This window comes from Lolium rigidum, chromosome 7 (assembly GCF_022539505.1).
Source record: "Lolium rigidum isolate FL_2022 chromosome 7, APGP_CSIRO_Lrig_0.1, whole genome shotgun sequence".
Lineage (NCBI taxonomy): Eukaryota > Viridiplantae > Streptophyta > Magnoliopsida > Poales > Poaceae > Lolium > Lolium rigidum.
The window spans coordinates 127768161-127783492 of record NC_061514.1 but is presented as its reverse complement, the minus strand read 5'-3'; the positions used below and the strand labels follow the sequence as shown (position 1 = coordinate 127783492).

Genomic DNA, 15332 nt, shown 5'->3' with positions numbered 1-15332 from the left:
CTGAACGACACTTGGAGTGATATTCAGACTGGTTCGGAATTCTTCGAAGACGGACGACGGCAGCCCCTTCGTGAAGATGTCCGCGTACTGGGAGCCCGTCGGGACATGAAGAATACGAGCTTCGCCAAGCGCCACCTTGTCGCGGACGAAGTGCAGGTCAATCTCCACGTGCTTGGTGCGTTGATGATGCACGGGATTGGAGGAGAGGTACACCGCGGAGATGTTGTCGCGAGTAGACGATCGTGGCGCGCGAGGGAGGCCGATGAAGCTCGACGAGGAGCTGCCGGAGCCAGCAGGATTCCGCAACGCAGTTCGCGACGGCGCGGTACTCAGCCTCCGCGCTCGAACGGGAGATTGTGTTCTGCCGTTTAGACGACCATGAAACCAAGTTGCTGCCGAGGAAGACGCCGAACCCGGAAGTTGATTTGCGCGTGTCCGGGCATCCGGCCCAGTCCGCGTTGGAGTAGGCCACCAGGTCGTGTGTCGATGCGCGGTGAAGCTGGAGGCCGAAGTGAGAAGTCCCACGGATGTATCGGAGAATCCTTTTGATGAGCTGAAAGTGCGCGTCCGTTGGTGCATGCATGAAGAGGCAGACTTGCTGCACTGCATAGGCTAGGTCGGGCCTAGTGAGGGTTAGGTACTGGAGCGCACCGGCGAGGCTTCGGTACAGCGAGGGGTTCTCGAAAGGTTTGCCGGTGGTGATGGAAATTTTTGAAGTGGTGTCAACGGGAGTGGAGATGGGATGACAATTCAGCATGCCAGCCCGGTCGAGAACCTCAAGCGCATATTGCTGCTGGCAAAGAAAGTGACCACGTGTATTGCGATGAACGTTGATCCCAAGGAAGTGATGAATGTCGCCAAGATCTGTCATGGAGAACTCAGTTTTGAGAGAAGTGATAGTGGAGGCGAGGAGGGTGGATGTGTTGGCTTTAAGGATTATGTCGTCAACATAGAGCAGGAGATAGGCAACCTCGGAACCACGACGAAAGATGAACAGGGAGGTGTCGCATCTGGAAGTGACAAAGCCCAAGGAGTGAAGAAAGGTGGTGAACCGGGTGAACCAGGTTCGTGGCGCTTGTTTTAGGCCGTAGAGGGATTTGTTGAGGCGGCAGACGTGTGTTGGATGGTCGGAATCAACAAACCCGGAGGGCTGCTGGCAGTAAACAGTTTCAGCCAGCTCGCCATGAAGAAAGGCGTTTTTGACATCCATCTGATGGATTGGCCAGGAATGTGAAGTGGCGATGCTGAGAACAACGCGAATTGTGGCCGGTTTGACCACGGGACTAAACGTCTCACCGTAGTCGACGCCAGGTTGTTGCGTAAACCCGCGCACCACCCAGCGAGCTTTGTATCTAGCCAGTGTGCCATCCGGATGGAGTTTGTGTCGGAAGATCCATTTGCCTGTCACCAAATTAACACCTGCAGGCCGAGGCACAAGAGACCAAGTATCATTTCTCATCAAAGCATTAAACTCATCTAACATTGCGTCATGCCAATGGGGGTCTTGTAGTGCCACACGGTAGGAAGCTGGAAGGGGAGAGATGTGTGTTGTGGAGGCTGTGAGGTTGAAGTGCTGTTTGGGCATGAAATAACCGGTTTTGCCGCGGGTCGCCATTTTGTGTGCGTTTTCGGGTGGGCGTACTGCGATGGCGCGAGGTGGGACAGGTGGTGGAGGTGGCGTGGTCTGGTTGGTAGGTGAGGTCTCGGTGGGACCAGCGGAATCTGGAGACGCGGGATTGGGCGTAGTGGGCGAGGCAGATGATGTGGGGATGTGTGCAGGCGTGGTGGGATCAGCGACAGGGGAAGGGTGGTCCGGACTGGGTGGGTCAGGTGTGGTGACAGTGGTTGGATCAGAGGGAGTAGGCGTGGCTGGTGGTGAGCCAGGCGGGTGAGGTGGCGGTTTGTGGTTGGCGGGTGCACGCAGCGGCAGAGCCGGGCGTGCGCCAACCGTTGGAAATGATGGGGCGCCGATCCCGGGGGAGATCCGCTCAGAGGCGATGGGATCCGGTGTGGCGGGTGGGTCTGTGGCATCTGGTGGGGCGGAGTATGGAAAAATGGCCTCGTTGAAGACGACGTGCCGCGAGATGTGAATTTTGCGCGTCGTGAGATCAAGGCAGCGATAGCCCTTTTGTTCCCTAGGGTAGCCGAGGAAGATGCAGCGTGTGGAGCGTGGCATGAGTTTATGGGCGGCGGTGGAGGTAACGTTGGGGAAGCATAGGCAACCGAAGGTGCGCAGGTGGTCATACGAGGGTGGAGTGCCAAAGAGGAGGAAGTGAGGGGTGTTGTGCTGAATGGCTCGTGAGGGACGCAGATTGAGCACATGATTGGCAGTGTAGAGGGCTTCCACCCAGAATGTGGGAGGTAGAGTGGCTTGAAAGAGGAGTGTGCGCACAATGTCGTTTGTGGTCCTAATGAGTCGTTCGGCGCGGCCGTTCTGGGGCGAAGTGTAGGGGCAGGACAGACGAAGGGCGACGCCGTGGGAGGAGAAGAAAGCGCGCAAGTTGGTGGTGAGAAATTCACCACCATTGTCACATTGCATGCAACGGATTGTTTTGTGAAATTGTGTGTGAATGTAGAGGAAGAAATTCTTGAGTATTTGAAAAGTATCTGATTTGTTAGTGAGAGGAAAGACCCAGGAGTAATGCGAGTAGTCATCAAGGATAATAAGGTAGTATTTGTAGCCTGAAAAGCTAACTATGGGAGAGGTCCACAAATCACAGTGAATTAAATCAAATGGTGATACAGCTCGGGAATGAGATAAAGTGAAAGGTAAGCGAGAATTTTTGCCTAATTGACAGGAATCACAAAAACTAAATCGAGGAGTGTCTTTATTACATGAGGAAAGAAAATCTAGGGGTAGATGAGCCAGAGCTGCATTGCTAGGGTGACCAAGCCGCCGGTGCCATAAATCGCCAGAGATGGTAAGTGCATAGGTGTGCTGGTCGCCGTTGGTGCCGTGGAAGGGATACAGATCGCCCGAGCTATTGGAGCGCATAAGGAGACGCCGGGTAGCCAAATCCTTCACAGAAAATCCAAACGGATCAAACTCCACAGAAACAAAATTATCGCGCGAGAATTTACGAGTGCTGATGAGGTTTTTGACTATGTGTGGTGAGACGAGCACATTGTTGAGATAAAATGGGCGAGATGTGAGTTCAGCAGTACCGGTGGCGACTATGGGTAGACGAGAGCCATTGCCTACGACGATATGTTGTGAATTTGGCTTGAATGAGGAATGAGAAGTGGTCAATGTACCTGGGTTACCGGTGACATGTGATGAGGCGCCTGAGTCCATGACCCAATCTCCAACGGAGGCGTGGAAGGCAGATCCGTAGCTTGGCGCGTTCTGGTACATGGTGGTGTAATCCCACGACGTAGGCTGTCCGGGAGCAGTGGCGGCCGCAGGTTCTGGCGGTGGCGCGGTGGAGTGCACGTTGGAGTCCATGACGGGGTACGCCTGGGTTGGTGGGCGGGGACGGGAGCCGAGCACGCCATGGGCGTTTGGAGGGATCCAGGCACGAGGTGGGAACGGCATCGTGGCGGGGGCAAAGTAGCCGTACCACGGGAGCTGGCCACCACCGCGCCCCATGAAGGTGTCCCCAGAGCCACGCCCGCCGCCAGATGGGGCGCGCCCACGGCCATGATCGCTGCCAGGGGGTGGAGGAGCGCCGTCGCCGCGGCCACGGCCAGGGTGCACGAACCCGGGGATGGGGTTTTTGCCCTTGTAGTTGGGGCTGATGTATCCGGGTGGACGTGGCTGCCCACCACCAGTATGCTGCTGGACAGGACCGGCGCCGGCGCGGGTTTGTCCGCGGTCGCCGTCGTGGGCGACCATGACCTGAGAGGCGTGCTGGAGCTGTTCGGTGTCGTCGTCGAGCTCGGAGTGCTGGAGACGGGCGCAGGCGACGGCGAAGGAGGGGAGCGGATCGGCGTTCTTGAGGAGTTCGCCCTGGAGTTTGAAGCGCTTGCCGAGGCCGTCGATGAATGCGCCAGTGAGGTCGGTGTCGGAGACGGGGCGACCAATCGCAGCAAGATCATCAGCGAGGCCCTGCAGTTTGCTGGCGTAGTCTGCGATGGAGAGATCGCCGCGCGGACAATTGTGGAAGGCCTTGCTGAGGTAGAGGTAGCGGGATGTGCCCCTGTCGAGGAAGAGGCGGCGGAGACGCATCCAGGTGGTGCAGGCCCGGCCATCGGAGCCCTGCACCAGGCGGTGAAGATCGTCGCTCAGGGTCGCCAGAAACCACAAGGATATGTGGAGATCGACGGCCTCCCAGGTGTCGTCGGGAGACGCCGGAGCCGCCCCTTCGGTGATGTGGTCAACAGCTTTGTACATGGTGAGGAGGGAGGTTATGGTCTGACGCCATTTGGAATAGTTGGCTCCGGCGGTGTTGACCTTGTAGGAGATGTAGGTGGAGATGTTGATGGCAAGAATGGGGTGGGATATGGGTGGGGAAAAGTAGGGGTATGGCAGTGGTATGTATCCGGCCATGGGACCGGCAGCGGCGGCGCCGGTTGCAACGGAGATTGGATCGGAGGCGCCGGCGAGATTGAACGCATCTGGGGAAGGGGTGGGCGGCGCACGGGGCATTGGAGGGCGTTGTTGGATTGGGGTGAAGAGGGTTTCGTCAATGGGGTTGATCGGAGGTACGGGAGAGAAGGAGGAGTTTGTGGCCGAGGAGGTTCCGGCCATGTTTTTGAGCCTAAGCTCTGATACCAAGAAGGATTGTAGAATTGTCTGTTGGATTGCAAATGAGCTCAGGGGAGCCAGGTTTAGTACATGGCGATCATGAGATCGTGGGCAAGCAGAGGCGTGCGCAGACGCGTGCAGGCGCATGAATAGGGACTACTGAAGACTAGGACTACGGTGGTTACAACGGTACAGAGATTCAGGTTTCAACACCTCCGGCCACCACCGCCTTCCCCGGCTACGGCCACCACCAAGCCGCCACCGTTCTGCCGCCAGCCACCCGACCCTCGCCCGCTCCTGCTGCTCTCCCTCGAGCCGCTCCTGCTCCTCTCCATGGGGGCGGCCGCCGGCACCGGCGCAGAGGCATGGTCAACCAGCGCCTGGAGCAACGGTCTGGAGCAGCCTCTCCTCCTCGTCGCGCCTGGTTTCGGCTGCTGCACCGACGGCCTGGAGCATGGGGTGGACCTCGTCGGACTCCGCCGGCGTCCGACCAGATCGAGGACGAGCGCGGAGGGCACTGCGCCACAGAGGATTTTCTTTGTTTTTTTAGGGTTCCAGATGCAAAGTTTACAAACATTAGTTGTATTTTGTCATTTGAATCCTGTAATAACAATGGTTTATAATAATAGAATAAATGTGCTTTTTATCGATTGCTTCAACTCACCTGTACCGGTACCACAACCAGGTCCCACGTGGCCTTTTTTTATTTTTCAATTTATTCAACAAGCAGTGGCCCACCCCATAACGATAGTGGCGCATCCAGTAACTTTAGTAGTGGCGCACCTTTTGCTTAGTAGTGGAGCACCTACTAGTGCGCCACTGCTGTATAACTTAGGAGTGACGCATCACTAGTGCGCCACTACTAAAAGTTAGAAGTGGCGTGATATCAGTGGCGCACCACTAGTGCGTCACTGATAAGCAAAACAGGTGCGCCACTGATAAGCTGTTTTCTAGTAGTGTATATCCTAGTATATATTGTATTTATGAGTGCGGATTTGTTATCATCGGAGATACTTCCCCCCTCATTCACCTGACATTTGATATTCTTAGCGATTTGAGCCTACACCTAACCAACAAGGGGTATCAAACAAATACTTTGGCAATAATCAGTAATTATGCAATATATTCAGGTGGGGATCCTCTCCCCCCGGTGAAAGCTTCAAAAAAAGTAATTATGCATACACTTTTGTCTGCTATTGACAAACATTGCTTGCTATTGTTTTGTACCGCCATCCACCTGCTTTGTGTGTGTATGTGCCTATAAGGATGATACAAACATGAATCACAGGTCTAGGTATACATGGACATTGGCAACAAACCAAGCACAACGAAAGATGTGATTTTTTTTGCGAAATACAATACAGATGCAAACGCTTACACATACGTACATACACTCACCTGTATGAACGCACGCACACCCTACCCCTATGAGCATCTCCGAGAGACCGAGTTCAAGAAACTGATCCGGCGGGTCTTGAGATTGATGAAGTCACCACGGACGCCTCGCTGTCAATGGGAAACGTTGCCTCCCACTAAAGAATATTCCGCCTTTTTAATGAGACACGAAGTGTCAAATCTAGGATTTAAACTTTGGTGGGCTGGGGGTGTCACTACCCTCCTAACCATCCAACCACAGGTTGGTTCTTACCAAAGATGTGATTGGACCGTGGGAAATAAGCATGTGTCAGACAGTACCAGCTAGGACTATGTGCATGTAGACACAACTTCTATATGTCGTCTAGTGTCAGCCACAACTACATGCATATATAGAGCTATACAAACACAACATACTTGGATGATGCCACCGTCAACACTACACAATGGAGAACTCATCACAACTACATCAAATATGCCATTGGAATGGATAGGTGACAATTGAACTATTTTCTTGAGGAATTGCCTAGATTAAGTCAATGGTTCATACAACAACAGCTATAGAGGGTATAAAACTTCAGAGGAGGTGGAGGAGGAGTACCAAATTTCTTGGCCGGCGAGGATATGGTTGATAAGGCAATGCCAGCTGAAGCTATGGTCGTAGATGAATGAGCACATCGTCGGGTCCAAGAGAGTAGGTTGAAAGATATCATCATATAGTCGGCTTGATGCGGTGATCATAAGATCATGTTCTTCTGATTCCTCTATGATCAGATGTAATATTCAATGACATAGTAAACTCGCCATATTTGAACCATGGTAACTATATGCAACATCACGTGTGCAACCAAACACCCATGATTTTGCATCAGCTGAGCAAAAAAAAAAAAAAAGATTGTCTGCAGCCTACCAAACAAAGAGGACAATTGCCTAGCTCAGGAGGAAAATGGATTGGTAAGCAACCAAAAAAGTGGAAAACATAACCCAAACCACATTTCGGATGGGGCAAGCCCCCTGGATGCACAAAATTGGATGCAGTCTACCAAACACTCCCTAGACTACTCTTTGATTATATGGGAAAACAATAGAATTTTGTGTCAAAAAAGTGAACAACAATGCCCAAATTTCTTACCATGGTTTCCCACGTGCACTAGACTTAATGCTTTTTTTTGCCTAACTTGCAATGAACAATAATCTATTCGTCTTTCTTTTGAGTGTCGTAACTTTTCATGGTTCATACTATGGTTCACCATAAATGTGGCAAAGGTACGAATATGAATCAAACAAATAATGAACGTTCTTCCAAAATTTCCAATCAGACAAAAAAGATGAGCTCTCAGAAGTCACAACCCGAGATGACGTGCCACATTCTATTGTTTCCAATGTACTTAAAAGTATGGCAAAATGGCAGGTCTCCCATAAACAATTAGATAGGAGCATGCCAGCTGTAAGACCCTGCGCTATCTGCTATTTGGAAGTCCAAGTGTTTGCCTAAGCTGAGGGTTTTTGCTTGGTTGTTAATCATGGATAGACTCAACACTCTGGATCTCATGCAAAAGAAAACATTGGCAGATTGATCGAGGGATTCACTCTATTCTGTGTGCTGACCACCATACTGAAACAAGAGGCCATCTTTTCTTCAACTGTTCTTTTTCCCATGAATGTTATAGGATGATATTAATATTATTTGGGACAGTTCTCTCTAGATTTTGGGGTGTTTCATCAATGCAAAAAGAGCTTCTAGTGGCACTTGTTTTAAATAAATTTCCATTTGTGCGACATGGAATATCTAGAAGGAACGAAATGATTACATATTTAAATAACAAAGTCCTTCACTAGAACGTTGGAAGTCAGATTTAGAAGTGATGTCTTGTTACATCAATATAGAGTGAAGTCAGCCCTTCTGGAGCCTTTGTTAGATTGGGTTCGCAAAATTTTCTCTTAATGTTTTCCATAGCTCTTTTGTTCCACTTCTACCCCTTGATGTAACCGTTCATTGTAACTCCCCCTTGTTAATAGAAAATCTTCCCCTATGTAATTTGGTAAAAACACATATTTATTGACAATTAGCTACTAGATTTTACAATGTCTTCATGTCCCCCTGAAATTAATACAACATATAACCTTATTATCACATATATATTATTTGAGGCAAGGAAAATAATTGAAATTTTATTAGTAATACAACTTTATTGTATTTGCAATCAGGTTTTTTCTGCAGAATTTGGGATGTGTTGGCATCACAACGTATTTATATAATCTCATCTTCATTGGCAATCACCGAAGCCACATGGATTCCCAATTGTCACATATGAGAGACCAAGGAGCCCTGGAGTATTACATTTCTACTTATGACTCGTGGATAAAGGCTAAATCACGATTGAACTTAATTGAAACACAATGGGCGCGGTGTGCCGCCACACGATGCTTCCTAGTGCATATAATTACTACACAAACTGAAACAGAAGTAGGCATGGACTTCCAGATCGATTCCACACGCTGATCTCCAACATTAACCCGGTGGCTATATAAGTTTCAGAAGATCAACTACCCACACACGGCACGCCTCTTGTTGCCAGGAGTTGTTGCAGCTTGGTCTGATCATCGTGCTTACTCCTTACTTGCTTACCTACACATGATGTACCACAACAAAAAGGTTAAAAGAAAAGAATTCCGGATTGTTGGTTGGCAGCATTTCTACGGACATGATTTGTTTGCCATGTCCTAAAGTTTCACTCCAAAACAGCTCAAGAACATAAAAAGGAAATACAAACCAGAATGAATATCATGTATATTGTTAGGTAGCACGGAAATACCTGAGGAAGGTGGAGTCGGCCAGACCGGTGGTGCATGGGTATACATCTTCTCTTCATAGTCTTCTTCTTTCCATTAGGCAGAACGAGGCAGAGAGCGGCCAAAACTACCAGCACTAGTGCTAGTACTAGTAGGACAAGCAGGACCCAAATGATGGTACCTAGAAAATCTAGGTCTACACCTGGAAAACAAAAACGTATACTGTATTATATTAGACTATATATTAGTTGGCAGCGCTCCTGTTGCATGCCATTTGCTCCTTGCCAACAAAACAGATCAGAGTTCAGATGGTGATCACGTACAATGATTTTGCAATCAAAGCAATTGGGTGGTACTACTGCTAATACGTTTCCAACATTTCCTGAGAGAGAGGAAGAGGGAGAGAGCTAGCTCACCGCCGGTTTGTTGAGGCACCGGTGTGGTGGAGACGTTGAAGCGGAGGTAGCAGTTGAAGCCCACCACCGCAGCCGACACGCCACCGTTGCGGCGGTCCGCGTCGAGGTCCCAGTCCAGCGCTCGAGCCGAGTCCACCAGGCACCTGACGCACTCCGCCATCGTACGGTCCATCGTGCAGTGTGCCAGCACTTGCACCGTGCTTCTGATGGTGCCGCCCACGGGGGTGGTCGCGTCCGCGGTGGCCGCCATCCGCGGCTCCGAGATGTTGCCGATCGCGCTCAGCGCCGTGGGCTGGGCCAGGTAGGCGAGGAGCCAGGCATGCAGGTGGGGGGAGTAGTGTGTCGGCGCGTGGGCGCCGGGGACGGCGTCGCTGCTGCCACGGAAGGTGACAAGGGAGCGGAAGGCGTCCTCGGCGGGCGAGGATGCGTGGGTGTCGCCGTAGGAAACGAAGCAGCTTTCCGTCCAGATCCCGGCGCGCCGGGTGGTGGCGCCGCAGCCGGCGGTGAGGCTCCTGGCCGCGACGGACAAGCAGCTGAGGCAGTCGGACGACGGCACCGTGGTGTCGCCGAAGCAGAGGCCCCGGACGAACGCTCGGCCGTTGGAGCTCAGGGACGCGAATCCCGTCGGCGCGGCGGCGGAGGGCAGCTCGGCGAGGAGCGGGAGCAGGCTGCTGAGGAACTCCGTGGCGTTGGTGGCGTTGGTGAGGATCGACGGTGCCGGGTCGGAGCACTCGATGAAGCTCCCCGCCATGCGCGCGCGCTCCTCACTGCCGGAGCTTGGGCGCGCCGTCGCCGCGACGAGGAGGGAGAGGAGGAGGCACGAGAAGATCGCCGCTGGCAGCGCCATCCTTGTCCGTTGGAGCTTGCTAGTAACTACTATATTAAACCTTAACAAACATCTTTTTTCTCCTAATTTTGAGACTCCTTGAGAATTAACACAGTTGTGACACGTGTGTATCTTGACTGTTTTGCTTCTCCATGGTACTTTTTTGGGGTCGTTTTGGTGCTCTGTAGTGTTTTTTGGGAAGACAAGAAACTTATTTGCTGCCAACAGATGTGTAGTTATCGTTGCTTCTCTTCGCGCTGCTTTGGCTGTGGGCTGCTGTAGGTATCTCCGCGTGTGGTTGTAGCTTTCTTTAGCGGTCAAAGCGGTCTCCAATCAATCCAAAACTCCACCTCTCTGCATCGGGCTCAGAACCAACAGACCGATTTGTCCCTCCTCCCCCATCTCTTCCTCCCGACGCATCCACGGGCGTGACAAGCCAGCCTCTTCTTCCTTCCCAGGTCGCTGGCGGCAAGACGGATCTCGGCGTATTTTTGTTCCCGAGGAGTATGGTAGCGGAGGAAGACCTCGGCGTGTGCTTCCTCCTCTCCCTCAGGTGAGTTCTCTCTTTCTCTCTCTGTGTGGGACGCGGCGTCGACCACGACGTCCAGGACGAGAGAAAATTGTGCCTTGATTTCCTCCATGCCCTAGCCTAGATCTTCCGCCTATTGGACCTCCTCCCACGAGCTCCACTGCCACCACCGGCCTCCATTGCCGCTGCCGCCCACCTCCTTGCCCTCCTGCAAATCTGGCTCTGATCCATCCGTACTCAAAAAGGGGATTTCGCCTCCAGAGTTGACGGTGGGAGCATGACCATTGGGCACTAAACCGGCGTTGCTACATGTTTCCTCGTGTCCTCCTTCTCCGCCTCTCCCTCCCTCCCTGCCCCTCCATCTCTAGATCTGGAACCCCCAAGTAGGGAGGACTCCAATGATTGCAGGAGAGTTTTTATTTGGTCAAAAATCATCTACGACTAGGTGAGGATTAAGGGTTTGCTCTGAAATTTTCGTCTCCGTTCCATGTTGCTTTCAGCTGTGAGTGTTGGGATTATGCGGCTGCTGGTTGTTGCTGATCCAGGCACACAAAAAATCAAGAAGAACCAGAAGAGATAAAAATGCAAAGGTATATTTCTTCCTTGGCTCATTTTCTTGCCATAAGCAATACAATGCGATAAGTCCTCTGATCTTTTGGTTGCATAACACCTTGTTTTTTATACATGATAGGTAGATTTTGCAAGGAAAAGGGATGGCCACAACATATTGGATCCCGTATGTTGTCTCCTTCCTCTGGACTAGCAGCATATCTTACTACTTTGTGTATGTTTCCTGGTTTTGTTCCAATGAGGAGAGCAAGATCATGGCAATGAGGGCGGCTTGAAGTTTCGGCTGCGGAGTCACATCCTACAGGTATATCTTCTTCCTTTCAATTTCGTTGCTTGGATTGCAGTACGTTGCTTGGATTGCAGTATGTTTCTTGACTTGCAATTCGTTTCTTTTGGGCTGAGGTCTCTGAGTATAATATGTTTCTTTTTGATCGAGATCAGAGTGGTGAGTGCTCGATTGCGAGACGCTCTCTGTCACAACAGCGACTCCTGCAATGGAGATGGTGGTGCTCGCCACCGGATACCAATTTCTGCTTAGGGTGCAGGCTTCAGCTGGCATTGGTATGCCTGGTACCAGCGAAGCACGGCTGCCTCTGCCTGCCCTACCGCTTCAAACCTTCGGGCAGGCCACTCGAGGAGTTCTACAATGCCCCTGCACCATGCGCTGTTGATCCGGCGAAGAAGATTGAAGTTTATAGCGCCTCTGGCCATCCATATGCAGAGTAAGGAGTTAAGCAATTTGCCCGTTGTGGAGTTGATACTATCGTACTACGACTGATGAAACTATAGGTTTTGTGGACTTATTGGTCTCACTTCTGAATCCCCTGATGTGTTCATCGATTATGAAATGTTCGGCTCATAAGAGAAAATTTTCTTCCTTCTCTGTTAATATTGGAAATGCAAGTGTTTCGCTGCATATTAATTTTCAGTCAGCCTGTGAACTTAAGTTTAGGCAGGTAATTGTTGCAAATTTTAGTGATTTTTGTTTTGGTTAATACCATGGAATGTAATTAATTTTTTTGCAATTATACTATTTGTGTTTACCAATTGAAGTTTCATTCAGTTTCCATTTACTATCATTGCTCCTGGTTTTACCCGTTACATGCCAACACTCCTCCGAAATATTCTGTTTCCTCCAGCGTAATAGCCTATCTACTCCTTTCTCTCTGTAATCTTGATCTATGTTTTCCCATTTTTGTATAGATGTATGCTCAGTGACACATGCCAAACTGGAGGGGTAAATTAGTGTCCTGCACTTGCATAACACCAGGAGCAACAACAAAGTACAACAAGGGGGAGTAGTATCAGTGTATATATCTGAAAATTGCAATACTGTCGGTGATGTGTGTTGTTTGGGTTCTTCGTGGTGCCTCCTACAGCAAAATTTGCATCAGTATCTCAGAGAAGTTGGTGCAATGTCTAAAACAAGCATGAAGGTTGTTTTTGAAGAAGCTGATTTCTTAGGAACTCTCAACAGGAGATGACCAAAGGACTAAACAACATATACGAATGATAGTGTTGGACCATAGATGGTAAGAATTTTGGATTAGAAATTGGTGGCGTTATATCACTTCCAAGCTGACATTTATATCAGATGTATTCATTTTTTGTTGTTGTTGTTGTTGTTGTTGTTGTTGTTGTTGTTGTTGTTGTTGTTGTTGTTGTTGTTGTTGTTGTTGTATGCATCTTTAATTTTCTACTACTGTGCTTTTTTCTTGAGCCTACAGGGCAAGTTGTCTGCTTCTAAAATGTGCAAGAAATCTGAGCTTAGCATGGTAAGTTGGGTTTTCTGCCTATTTCTCATTACCATTTCTAAGCCGATGCTTATCTCGGATGTTCATTCCTGTTTTTTATATGCGTCCTTTTAATTTCTATAGGTTTTTTCTTGAGGCTACATGGCAAGTTGCCTGCTTCTAAAAGGTGCAGGAAATCTGAGATTAACACGGTAAGTTGGATTATCTGGTAAGTTGCATTATCTGCCTTTTCCTCATTGCTTAGCTAGCTATGGGTGACGTACTCTTACACTATTACCATACTACCAGTTGCAGTCCTAGAGTGTTCCTTGGGCAGTAGGAGAAAACGGATCTAGATTGGGAGGTCTAGCATTATGTCAGTAAATTATACGGTAATGAAAACCAAGTACTAGAACTGTACCATTTACTTAGTATTTATAATTCAGGTGTTAGTTTGTATAGTAGGGATTTCTTTTTGATGCTTTCCGTACATCGCACACTACATTGTCTGGAGATTTCGACTGCCAAGTAGAATTGAACTTACTAGAAAACGAGGATAGGAATTGGACTGGAAACAAGATGTTCAGCTTGGTGTGTAGGAAAAATTGAATCGGGAATGTATGTTCGTTAGAGGGCTGTTGTGATGTCGTCTACGTGTTCCTGGTTTCAGAGTTTCAGAGTACAGATATTATTTTCCCTTATTCGTATGATCAAGGGAACACTAGCTTCCTTTTGAGAACACTAAATGAAAACAACTAGCGCCGCACTTCCAGTCCAGTTTTTTTCTCCTTCTTCAGCTTTTCTCAGCCATTTTATATGGTAGCACATGTTACATTAATTTTATTGTTTATGTAGGCAGGCAATCCTACAAGCAGGCGTGGACAGGAGTGTTGATGGCCTTGATCTGAACACAAACTAACGAAATAGAAGACGGCATGATCCACCAGACTCATGACCTTAGTGCAGTTCCCATGACAGCAAACGCTAACTCCGAGTTGCTCTGTAGCCGTCGAGTCCCAAACAAGATCAAATTCTTCTGATGGCTTCGCCGCATCGACAGGTTAAACATCAGGGCTAATCTACACCACAAGAGCATCATCGACTCAGCACACTGCCCCAGATGCGCCAACATTGTCGAGGATCGCAATCACCTCATCTTCACCTGCCCTACCACAACAGAGATCTGTTTCCAGGCTGGACTAACTCCACAGCTGCCAGTGTTAAATGACATATATATATGGAGCCACCCACCCAGCTCTACCCTGCCCTCATTGGTAAGGACTTCGGTCGCTCTCACGATCGTACGGAAGATTTGGGACTCATGCAACACTTTGAGATTTAGAAATGAGACATATTCAGCTGCACAAACCCTAGCCAATACAACCTCTTTTGGATATGCCGATTTAAGAATCAATCGAACTCAAAAAGAGGCTGCCCTATGCTGGCTTGACCACCTCTCCTCATGTGTCTCTGAAACTTGATTACTTGAAATGAATGAAATTCAGGTGGAAATCCTCACCCCTGGTGAACGTTTAAGAAAACCTCAGTGTAGTTCCTTTAATTAAAGTATGAAGAACATGAAAACAAAATCGTCTAACTTATAATCCCGTGTTTCTGTTTGTTAGAATGTTGGTGAAAACCTACAAAGTGGTATTGTTAGTTGTCGACAGGATCCCTGGGCACTCATTTCTTTCTTTTGGTACCACTTTATTATCGAGGCTTTTAACATCTGAAGGCGGCGAGCTCATAATTTGTGTAGCCAACATATTAGTATGTTTGTTTTAAGGGCTGTCATTCTCTTGCAGCAGAAGTGTTGTCTTGATATATGTTGCCCCAGGGTGATATCTTATCAACGTTAACAGTTAGAAACTAGACAGGTGTACAGAGGAAAACTGTGAAAATGTAGACCTGATACCTACGTACCTTGATATGTTTGTATTGCAGGAGTGTTGCTTCCAAACGAATTAATATATATGGTTGATGTAGTATTGCCAACCATATCTATAGTACACGTGCAAACAAAAACAGTTGATTTTTTTAATCAAATATTTGTCAGTGTGAAGTCCAGAGTTATTGTGGCGAGTCTTTGGTAGAAGAAAAAAAGAGCAATCATGGGTTCACCAACCTCCCTTCAACTTCCTCAAGCCATACAAGTTACTTCCTTAAGAACTAGAATATGTGTATGTTCAGTTTTTGTGCCCTGTAACATTTGACATTATGTAGAACAATACAAAATGTTTTCTGGTCTAATTGGCTTCTAAATAATGCAAAGTATACGGAAATATATATACTTTAGAAATAATATAAAGTATACAGAAATATATTTTAAAGTACTACAATCTAAGTGGTGTATCCATGTTATTCCACCAACTGTCTTCAGCCAGCCACCATATTGGCACGGCGT

The 15332-nt window shown here is 48.8% G+C and overlaps 1 long non-coding RNA gene across 1 annotated transcript; it reads left to right on the top strand.

The window, feature by feature from the left end:
- Positions 1 to 12862: 12862 nt before the first annotated feature.
- Positions 12863 to 13715, top strand: LOC124679232. The gene is made up of 3 exons (XR_006994886.1): positions 12863 to 12970; positions 13073 to 13157; positions 13238 to 13715. It is a non-coding gene; the product is annotated as an uncharacterized LOC124679232 (long non-coding RNA).
- The last annotated feature ends 1617 nt before the right edge of the window (positions 13716 to 15332 follow it).